Raw genomic sequence first — 10,054 nt, 5'->3', positions numbered from 1 at the left:
GAAAACAAACAAACAAGTTGACAAAACGTTTGGGTTAGAGGGATAAGAATATTTTCACTAGTGTTTGGAATGTTTATTTATATATTCCAAAATTGTCTTCGTGATGAGTTTTTTGAAAAGATGTTTAACTCCGTTTTTATAAATGAATGTTTACATAAATCATCTTTATCAACAGAAGTGTCTAAATTATAAAATTTTACTTTATTATGGGCGAAAATAACACGTTGGGTGAAAAAAAAAAAAGTCAACCATTCCAAGTCCCACCTTTAGTTTTATGTGTCCATAATTATACAGTTTTTAGTGGTAATTCTACACCAAACACCCATAAAATTACAGTAGTGAGACAACAAAGGCCTTTAAAACTTTAGTTACACAGTCTTTAGGTAATTGTACACCAAACACCCATAAAACTACAGTAGTGAGACAACAAAGGCCTTTAAAACTTTAGTTACACAGTCTTTAGTGTCATTGTACACCAAACACCCATAAAACTACAGTAGAGAGACAACAAAGGCCTTTAAAACTTTAGTTACACAGTCTTTAGGTAATTGTACACCAAACACCCAGAAAACTACAGTAGTGAGACAACAAAGGCCTTTAAAACTTTAGTTACACAGTCTTTAGGTAATTCTACACCAAACACCCATAAAACTACAGTAGTGAGACAACAAAGGCCTTTAAAACTTTAGTTACACAGTCTTTTAGTGTCATTTCCATGACAAGCTACAGAAAACTAAAACTCGCGCGCATTTTTTATTCACGTTTGATGAAAAACGTGTTCTATAACATTTCTCGGTGACAAAGTCTTTAGTGGCATTTCTAAACATTCTTATCTATGTTCCCTAAAACAGACAACTTCAATTTTATTAACACAACGTTTTAGTACAAATACGTTTATGTGTGAATATAGTGACTTTAAACCATCGTGATATTTCTATCCGAGTTGAATATATATATATATACATATATAGTAATTTCCAATCATGATTACTTAAGTGTCTCCCTGGTGGCTCAGATAATGCTAAAAATTGAGTTTCGATAATCACCGTGAGCACACCACGGATATCCCATTGTGCTTAATACCAAACAAACAAAGTTTCTGATATGAAGTGGGTGAAATACGTGATGATGTGTGGACACTGCGAATCGAATCTTATAACTAATTACAGTTAGGGAACTCAGCGTGTAGGTGGAGTAATAAACTGTAATAACATCCGGGTATCTTCACGATGTAGGTTACTCGCTTCATTGGTAATTTATTATACATCTGTGTCCTACGCATACTTTTTGAACACTATTCAGAGTGCTTTATACTCTTATTTTTTTTTACAATATCGGATTTATTTATTTATTAGACTCACATAAACGTTTCAAAATAAAAGACATTTTACTTTCACAGAAGATAAAAAGTGGTACTAACTGTGATTTAGAACATTCAGGAGGGTTACTCAACGAAACATCCCGTAAAACGGTAGTGCGCGTGCAAACGTGTTTTCTTGTTATGCACATTACAATTGCTCTACGAATGTAGGGTTAAATTTGGGGAGGGAAAACTGGGGGTGGAGGATTTGGGTGGGCAAACGTCCCCTTTCCCCATTGTAGCAACCGCAACTGTATATTGGGAAATGTTTTGGAAATATTTTTTTAAAAAATCTACAACAAGTTGATCAGTTTCAGTTCCACGTGCAGTTAGGATTCTGAAAGTTCACCAATGGCTTATCAAGATATAAACGGTATATATTGTTACTATGCCGTTGCTTATAAACTATGATTTAAAGGAACTGAAATTTGGAATGAACTACACGTATTCACAAACCTATGAAGAAGTGAAAACTGAAATTGGACGGGATTCGAACCGGCGATTCTACTAGCTTTGTTTATTCACCTGAACGACAAACTGAAAACAAAAGGGACTAAACGTTTACGTCAGAGACACCTATGGTTCAGTTATAGCCGTCTATATTTTTTTTTTATCTGAGGACCAGAAGAAAGGGGACCAATCGGAAACACCTACTGTCTGAACCGGCCACTCTTAAACGAATGGCGAGATCGACCACCACTTTTTATAAATCACCCACAACCCGGACCTTTTGATCCGCAACCAAACATGCTCAATACTGAGCCACGACCGACCGATAGTCATGGAGATCCATGCTGACTGAGGAACTTATGTAAATTTAAAATTTTGCTAATGACCACCAAAATCACACAGAAAGTCCAGCTATTATTGAGGTTGTTAAGCGCAAAGGGCTATCCGTGTTGTGTCCAATGTCCATCGCGGGTTTCAAAATCCGATATTTGGCGTTATAAGCTATTAGTCTTATCGCTGAGACACCAAGGGGCCAGAATGGCTGGTATTATTGAAACCGGCAATCAAAATCAAAACCAAATTCATAAGATGATGAGTCTCTACCCAATTTTTAAACATTTCTTAGTTCTTCAGGCCCTACTATTGAGCAAGCCTTGGTTCAACATTGTATGTATTCTAATTTATACAATAAACATTTGTTTGTAGTTAAGCACAAAGCTACACAATTGGCTATCTGTGCTCTGCCCACCATGAGTATCGAAACCCGGTTTCTAGCAGTGTAAGTCCGAAGACATACCGCTGTGCCACTGGAGGGCTGTTGGTTTTTGAATTGTGATTTATTTGTCAAAACCCTCTAACGTTATCACGCGACGAATGTGGCTTCTGACGAGACTTTCCAGTAGTCAAGGTCACGTGACTTTATCAGGAAAGGAATATATTCACACAAGTTTCGTTTCTTATCGTTCATGTAGATCGTCAACCAGTACAAAAATAAATGATATGCTTTAAAACCGCCCCCCCCTGGGGCTCAGTAGTGAATATTAGGTCTTAAAATGCTAAAATTCTGGGTTCGATCGTTTGCAGGAGGTACGGCGAAGATAACTCGTTGTGTAACAAAACTTTAAGATAATGAAATTAAATTAAAGAAAACCACAAAAAAAATAGCAGAATTTTCATGAAAATATCTAAACCTTTCACTATGATATTAAAGCTTATATACAGATGTAGGTTCGTCAACTTTCCCGATATGGAATTCTGTTTCCCGATCTCCCGACCACGATCTCCCAATATCAACCTTTTTAATAACTTAACAAATAGAATAGAGTCGCAAAATTCAATTTCACAAAGTGCCAACGAGGATAAAGTAAATATTTACCGTATGACATTGTTATACTTTGTTGTGTTATACTGACTGCTTCTTGAACCACATTCAACTTCACAAAGTGCCAACGAGGATAAAGTAAATATTTACCGTATGACATTGTTATACTTTGTTGTGTTATACTGACTGCTTCTTGTACCACATTCAATTTCATAAAGTGCCAACGAGGATAAAGTAAATATTTACCGTGTGACATTGTTATACTTTGTTGTGTTATACTGACTGCTTCTTGTACCACATTCAATTTCATAAAGTGCCAACGAGGATAAAGTAAATATTTACCGTGTGACATTGTTATACTTTGTTGTGTTATGCTGACTGCTTCTTGAACCACATTCAACTTCACAGAGTGCCAACGAGGATAAAGTAAATATTTACCGTATGACATTGTTATACTTTGTTGTGTTATGCTGACTGCTTCTTGAACCACATTCAACTTCACAGAGTGCCAACGAGGATAAAGTAAATATTTACCGTATGACATTGTTATACTTTGTTGTGTTGTTCTGTCTGCTTTTTTGTATCACATTCCAATACATCGAGTGAAAGAACATTTTCAATGGTGAGAAAGATCGTAACTGAGAACAGGACTGATTTAGGACATGACACAGTAGTTGCCCTTTTAAACTGTAAGTTTAACTCGGATTCCTCAGCCAGTAAATACAAGCCCAGCAAGCAGGTATTGAAAATTGCCAAAAGTGCAACATACGACTACAACAAAGAACACTAATCAGGATATGTGTATTTTTCAATTCTTACAATAAAAGTGTTTAACAGTATTAGCAGATGACTGTGATTCTCTTAGTATATAAGCCCACTATAAATGAAATAAAAGAAAACATCATTTCAATCTTATAAATGTCTGAAGTTCCCCAGAATGCATAAAAGTACACCTTTTTTTCTAAATTTTCTGGTGGAGCATGCTCCCCCTCCCCCTCAGGGGACGTTACTCGCTGTTGCGGTGCCTTCACAATAAGTCTCTCGATTTGGCACCTCTCAGTGTTGACAGGTATGCGGATGGTTCAAGAAAATTATATTACACGTGAAAGGTTATGTTGATACTAGAGACTTACCCAGACAGTGATTTTACTGTTTTAACCATCTGGTTATGTTGATACTAGAGACTTACCCAGACAGTGATTTTACTGTTTTAACCATCTGGTTATGTTGATACTAGAGACTTACCCAGACAGTGAATTTTGCTGTTTTAACCATCTGGTTATGTTGATACTAGAGACTTACCCAGACAGTAATTTTGCTGTTTTAACCATCTGGTTATGTTGATACTAGAGACTTACCCAGACAGTAATTTTGCTGTTTTAACCATCTGGTTATGTTGATACTAGAGACTTACCCAGAGAATGACTTTGCTGTTTTAACCATCTCGCGGTTAGTAGAAATTGCTGATGTAAACAAGTTTTCTTTACGTCACACTTGTATATATGTTCCAGCTGTACAGAAACATATATAAAGTAGTTAAAGTACGATTTACGACTGAACAACAGCAACACAGGTTTTCACTAAAAGCGAAGTCTTGAAAACAAAACAGTAAAAATAAAACAGAAAAAAAAACTCATTTTTGTGGCTACAATATTTTAAGTTTTTCAGTTATTTTAGTTATATAAATACTTTTTTTTTACTAAAATCCAATTTAGGAATTGAGGGACAAAAGTTAGTTGTAGGGCGTGGCCTGGTGGTTAAGGCACACGTTTCGTAATCTGTGGGTCGCGGGTTCGAAGCCCATTACCAAACATGCTCGTCCTTTCACCCAGGGGTGTTATAATTTTACAGTTAATCTCATTCTTCGTTCCTCTAATGTACCACTTCTAAGTTCGGGATAACTATCGCGGATATCCCTCGAATAGTTTTTGCACGAGATTCTACAAACAAATTATTTCTAGACGATATAAAATCATGTATTGAATACCGAATGCATGAACGCGGCTTTAGTGTTGTTGTTTTTTTTTCAATCCGATTTCGAAATGCGTACTTAAAAACCACGAAATAACAAATCACCCCCAGCATGCATTAACCTAAATGCTATCAATCATCATAACAGCTTTCACACGTAAACAAGACTGCATCACAACTTTCATTATTACAGCTGTCACGACAGTGTCGACACATTGTTAAAACCAACTGTATCACAAACACTGATCATTACTCTATATCAAGAAACGTGCCCTTTGATAAAATCTCAAAGTTCACAAAGAACGCCACCACATGTTCAGATATCGTAAATATATTTTAGACCACGAGATGTGGGTATAGGTATTATATATTTATGAATACTTGCAAGAGTTGTCAGGTGTGACAGGGGAATAATCAATCCTGACCTATGACACCACATGAATAAAATAACCAATCAGATACAGGTGAACAATAAATCCTGACCTATGACACCACATGAATAAAATAACTAATCAGATACAGGTGAACAATAAATCCCGACCTATGACACCATATGAATAAAATAACCAATCAGAATCAGGTGAACAATAAATCCTGACCTATAATAAAGAATAAATGACAAGAATAAAATAACCAATCAGATGAGACTTAAATTTAGTAGTTATACCTTGTGTGAAATGAATAATTTTTAGAGGAAAAAACTGAAACACAGGTCACACAAACAAGTTATTATCGGCGGCGTAGGAAGCGGGGGGCTGGCCCCACCCTCAATTTTCAATTTGTCCCACTGAAATGATGGAATGTGTGCCACAGGCGCACCCATTACGGCTGGAGTCCAGGACTCACCTTAGAGCACTTGAGGCTCTTGGGTTCTGGATTAAATTTTACGCATTCTCCAACTTTTCCTGAGAATAAATTTCCCAATTTTGATGCATTTTTACTTCTTTAAATAAATCGTAGCCCCCCCCCCCACTTTTAAATTGCCTCCTACATCTCAGGTTATTTGTAAGTGAAATAAATATTATGAAGTTATTTCACAACAAAGTTATCACACTTAACACAACAATATATTTCATATTTAAGAATTTGACAACTGTAAGTTGTTTTTATTTTATTTTAAACGAGTTTCTATGGTGATAAGGGACAGCCAGAGAACCTTTTTTTTCCCTTCCGTTATTTTTTTCTTGGGCAGAATATAGGTGGAAAAGATTTAAATACTAGTACTGGAAAACATAACTTTCCTGTGAGTATATTAATGTTTTTCTTTTCATTTGTTTCAGTTTGAAAACACACAGTTCTAATGATGAATAACAAGCGCATGCTCTTTAAATTTTATCTCTGAATATCAGAGTGAACGAATTATAATAAAGTTGTATACGCTCTCAAAACTTGGGATTAATATGCAATTGGGCTCTTTAAATATATCTCCAGTTCTTACACTCATTATAGTTTGGATTAATGTATAGTTTGTCTCTTAATATATACCTCCAATCTTCAGTATACTTTGGATTAATGTATAGTTTGGCTCTTAATATATATACCTCCAACGCTCATTATAGTTTGGATTAATGTATAGTTTGGCTCTTAATATATATACCTCTCACACTCAGTATACTTTGGATTAATGTATAGTTTGGCTCTTAATATATACCTCCAATCTTCAGTATACTTTGGATTAATATGTAATGGAAGCCAATAAGTGAAACGTCCGATTTTGTAATTAATAGCATCAATAAATCCCTCAAATTATTATTTAAAAGCTTAATGAGTTGTATAATACTCAATACTAATGTTGGTTTCTTGAACCTTTTGATATTTTGATATAACTGACTCAAAGTATATCGTTTGTATTTCAAAATTTATATAAAAAATTCCAGTGTTAAATCAAAAAAGGATGAATATTCAAACTTAAAAGATTTTTAAAAGATACAAATATACTACTGGGCTTATAAACGTTTATTGTTACACTCAAACCAAACGTAATAACAATAATGTTGCAATAAATCTAAATTACCAAAGTATAAAACCGGTCTTCATGCAAGAGGGTGTGGCAATATTCTTCGTTCTTGCGTTGGCACTAATAAATTGATATATAGAAGTCGGATCAAGTAACGTGGTTAGGCCCAGTATTCGTACAGAAGCTGTTGTTAATCTGAAATACAAAGTTATGTTCTTACCGTTTTTCCCTCTAAACTATTTTCTTGACGTTTCTGTCCCTAGCTGCTCTAGACTTCCTTCCAATATACTTAATCGTGTTCATAGAAATATTTAAGATCAAGAAAATTGACTTTATATTTCAAAAATTAAATTAAAGCATCCAAACCAAGCAGCGCCAAAGACGGTCCCTCACAGGTGCGCTGCAAACAGATCTCAGTAGTTCGTACACACTGACGGCGGAGCTTCTTATATGGCAGGTCTCAAGAACCTGTAGAACTGGCTCACAGGTCTGCCCTCGGGCCCTAAGCCTGATAGGACTAAACTAGTTTGAGAGCGCGTGTAAAGTACTTACCCTCACACGCATGCTCCAGCTGGAATGAACATCGATCACACGCTGCGTCCGAAAATGATGAAAAGTCGGTTTTCAACTTTCATAATTACCAAGTCAGTTGGGATTTTGTAGTCTTCCGTTAACTATGCAAGTATAAGTAGCATCGTGAATACTGAGAAACATTATTACGAGATCGGTTTTATTCAAATGACACAAAGTGAAATCAGTAAAACTTTCATAGAAAGAAATAGGTACATTTCGTTGTCTCATCATACATTTTGGTTGCGCCACCTATTACTAAGTTTATTTGAAATTTCACCTCATGTCTCAGTATTGTTATTACATTAATTTATTTCTAATCGCACGTGTCCACGTTTCGGGCCTTCTTTCGACTCAACAGAGTTTTGTTAACGTGTTTCTCTATATCTAAACAATTAAAAATCATTTCGCAAAAAATAATAAGTCTAACAAGAATTATTACTAATTTCATAATGTGCAGTGATTTTAATTATACTAAGTTCATCTACAATAAAAATGTTAAATAAAGAAACTGTTACGCTTAGTTAAACTAGTACTATTAGGACTTCAGCAGTGCTTTCTCATCTGACGAAAAGGCCTAAGGTAAGAAGTTAAAGGGGGACATGAGTTGAGCCTGTGATAGAATTCTGGATTTTGAATCTGGCGAGCCTGGTTTGATTCTGTGCGATCCACAAAATTATCCACTACACTTTACGCTGTGCGTGTGTTATAAAAGTGAAAGTCAATCCCTAAGTGTATATAGTGGGTGCAGCTGACTGGCTGCTTTCTCTCTGGTCAACAGTTCAAAATTAGCGACAGCGGCAAATAGTCTTAGTTTGTTGAATTTCGCGCAGAGCTATTCGAGGATCACCTGCACGAGCAGTCCATAAGTTTGAAGTGAAGCTAGACAACACCAACTAATCGAATAGTGGGATTTGACCGTCACTCTTATAACGCAACTAAGCACAAGCTCTATGAAATGGTCACTTTTTTTTTATGGAACCCTAGCCCTATACGAGGATTGATAGAAGTTTAGGACTATTCGTATCCTCTTCACAAAAATATCAGGTAAATATAAAATATAACAATCTATAAATTCTCATCTTTGATGAGGAAAGCTACATCGCAGAAATCTTATGTTACTGAGAAGAAACGCATAACAATCTTGAAAAACCTTAATTCGTCTAAATGACTATAATGTGGGTCGATATACTGTTATTTTTTTATTCTTATCAAAAACGTTCTAGAAAGTTTAAAGATTATCAAAGAAGTAAGTTATAATGGAAAATACAGGATTTGTTTGTCTGTGAGTTTTGTTTGTAATTAGGCACAAAGCTACACAATGGGTTATCTGTGCTCTGCCCACCACGGGTATCGAAACCCGGATTATAGCGTTGTAAGTCCGTAGACATACCGATAAAAAGCGCACAAGAATGGATGTGCAACAATGGGCTATCTGTGCTCTGCCCACCACGGGTATCGAAACCCGGATTCTAGCGTTGTAAGACATACCGCTGTGCCACTAGAGGGCGGAAAATACAGATAATATGATTTCCTTCAAATGTCAGTACCAACTCCCCGTAAAACGAATGGTAATTGGTGAAACCAAATTACACATATTTCCGACTTACACTGCAATGATGTCCATCAGTCACGAGGTTTGGGGTCAAATTATATGTTGTGTTGCTTAAAATAACATTTTACCCACGTACACAAAATATTATATTTTCAGACAGTTTCCTCTATTGAGCTGTTGTATTTTGGATGAAGACTACATTAAAAAAGTTACTGGAAAAATAGTCCCTAAGTTCAAAACGTCAGTTGGAAATCTTTTACGAATTGTAAAGACATTTTTTTTCTATTTCTGTCTCATTTGTAGACTTCACACGCTCTCTTCTCAGTTTTTCTGAACACTTTGAAGCAAGACGATATCAGTTTGAAACAGCCGAATAAAGGTATTTTTTCCTTAGTTTTGAAAGGATAAATTAAAGCAATTTTTCCAGTCTCCACAACGTTCCATCTTTGAAGAAGGAGGTTAAACCGCAGAGATCTATGTTTCAGTAGAGTTTCACTCTACATGAGAGAGATTCACGAACACAAAAGTGAAAATCTAAGTGGATCGTTGTAAGTGCATGTTCGAATTATGTAATTACGAATTACAAAAAAAAAAAAAGAGAAAAAATCAATTTGTAAACAACTGAATACCAAACGTAAATATCCGTTTTCTGGCTGTCAAAGCACTCTCATGTTCAGGAACGTAGCTAGGCGTACATTTTAATTATGCACGGGGGAGGATGTGGGTGTGGGGTCTCATCTCCCGCTGGTAGGTTCTAGGGGGCTTCAACTTGAAAAGTTTGAAATCTAAACCTGAACTGGCCTATATTGATCTTTGTTTTTTGTGTATATAAATTATAAAGAAATAACCATACAAGCTATACAAAGTAGT

General features: G+C 35.6%; 1 protein-coding gene across 4 annotated transcripts in view; it reads right to left on the bottom strand.

Moving 5' to 3' along the window:
* Window positions 1–7,744, bottom strand: part of LOC106459749 (dixin-A-like) — a 60,527-nt gene extending 52,783 nt beyond the window's left edge. Inside the window, exons 1-2 of one of the 4 annotated variants that reach the window (XM_022386289.1) lie at window positions 7,280–7,744; window positions 7,117–7,179 (exon numbers count right to left, since the gene is read on the bottom strand). The gene's annotated coding sequence lies outside the window, so the exon portion shown is untranslated. Of the gene's footprint in view, window positions 1–7,116 lie in introns of all 4 variants that reach the window. The other 3 variants (XM_022386288.1, XM_022386287.1, XM_013919406.2) reach the window with 3 other exon arrangements.
* Window positions 7,745–10,054: the final 2,310 nt, after the last annotated feature.

This window comes from Limulus polyphemus, unplaced genomic scaffold, assembly GCF_000517525.1.
Source record: "Limulus polyphemus unplaced genomic scaffold, Limulus_polyphemus-2.1.2 Scaffold656, whole genome shotgun sequence".
Lineage (NCBI taxonomy): Eukaryota > Metazoa > Arthropoda > Merostomata > Xiphosura > Limulidae > Limulus > Limulus polyphemus.
This window is presented reverse-complemented; position numbering and strand designations above follow the sequence as displayed.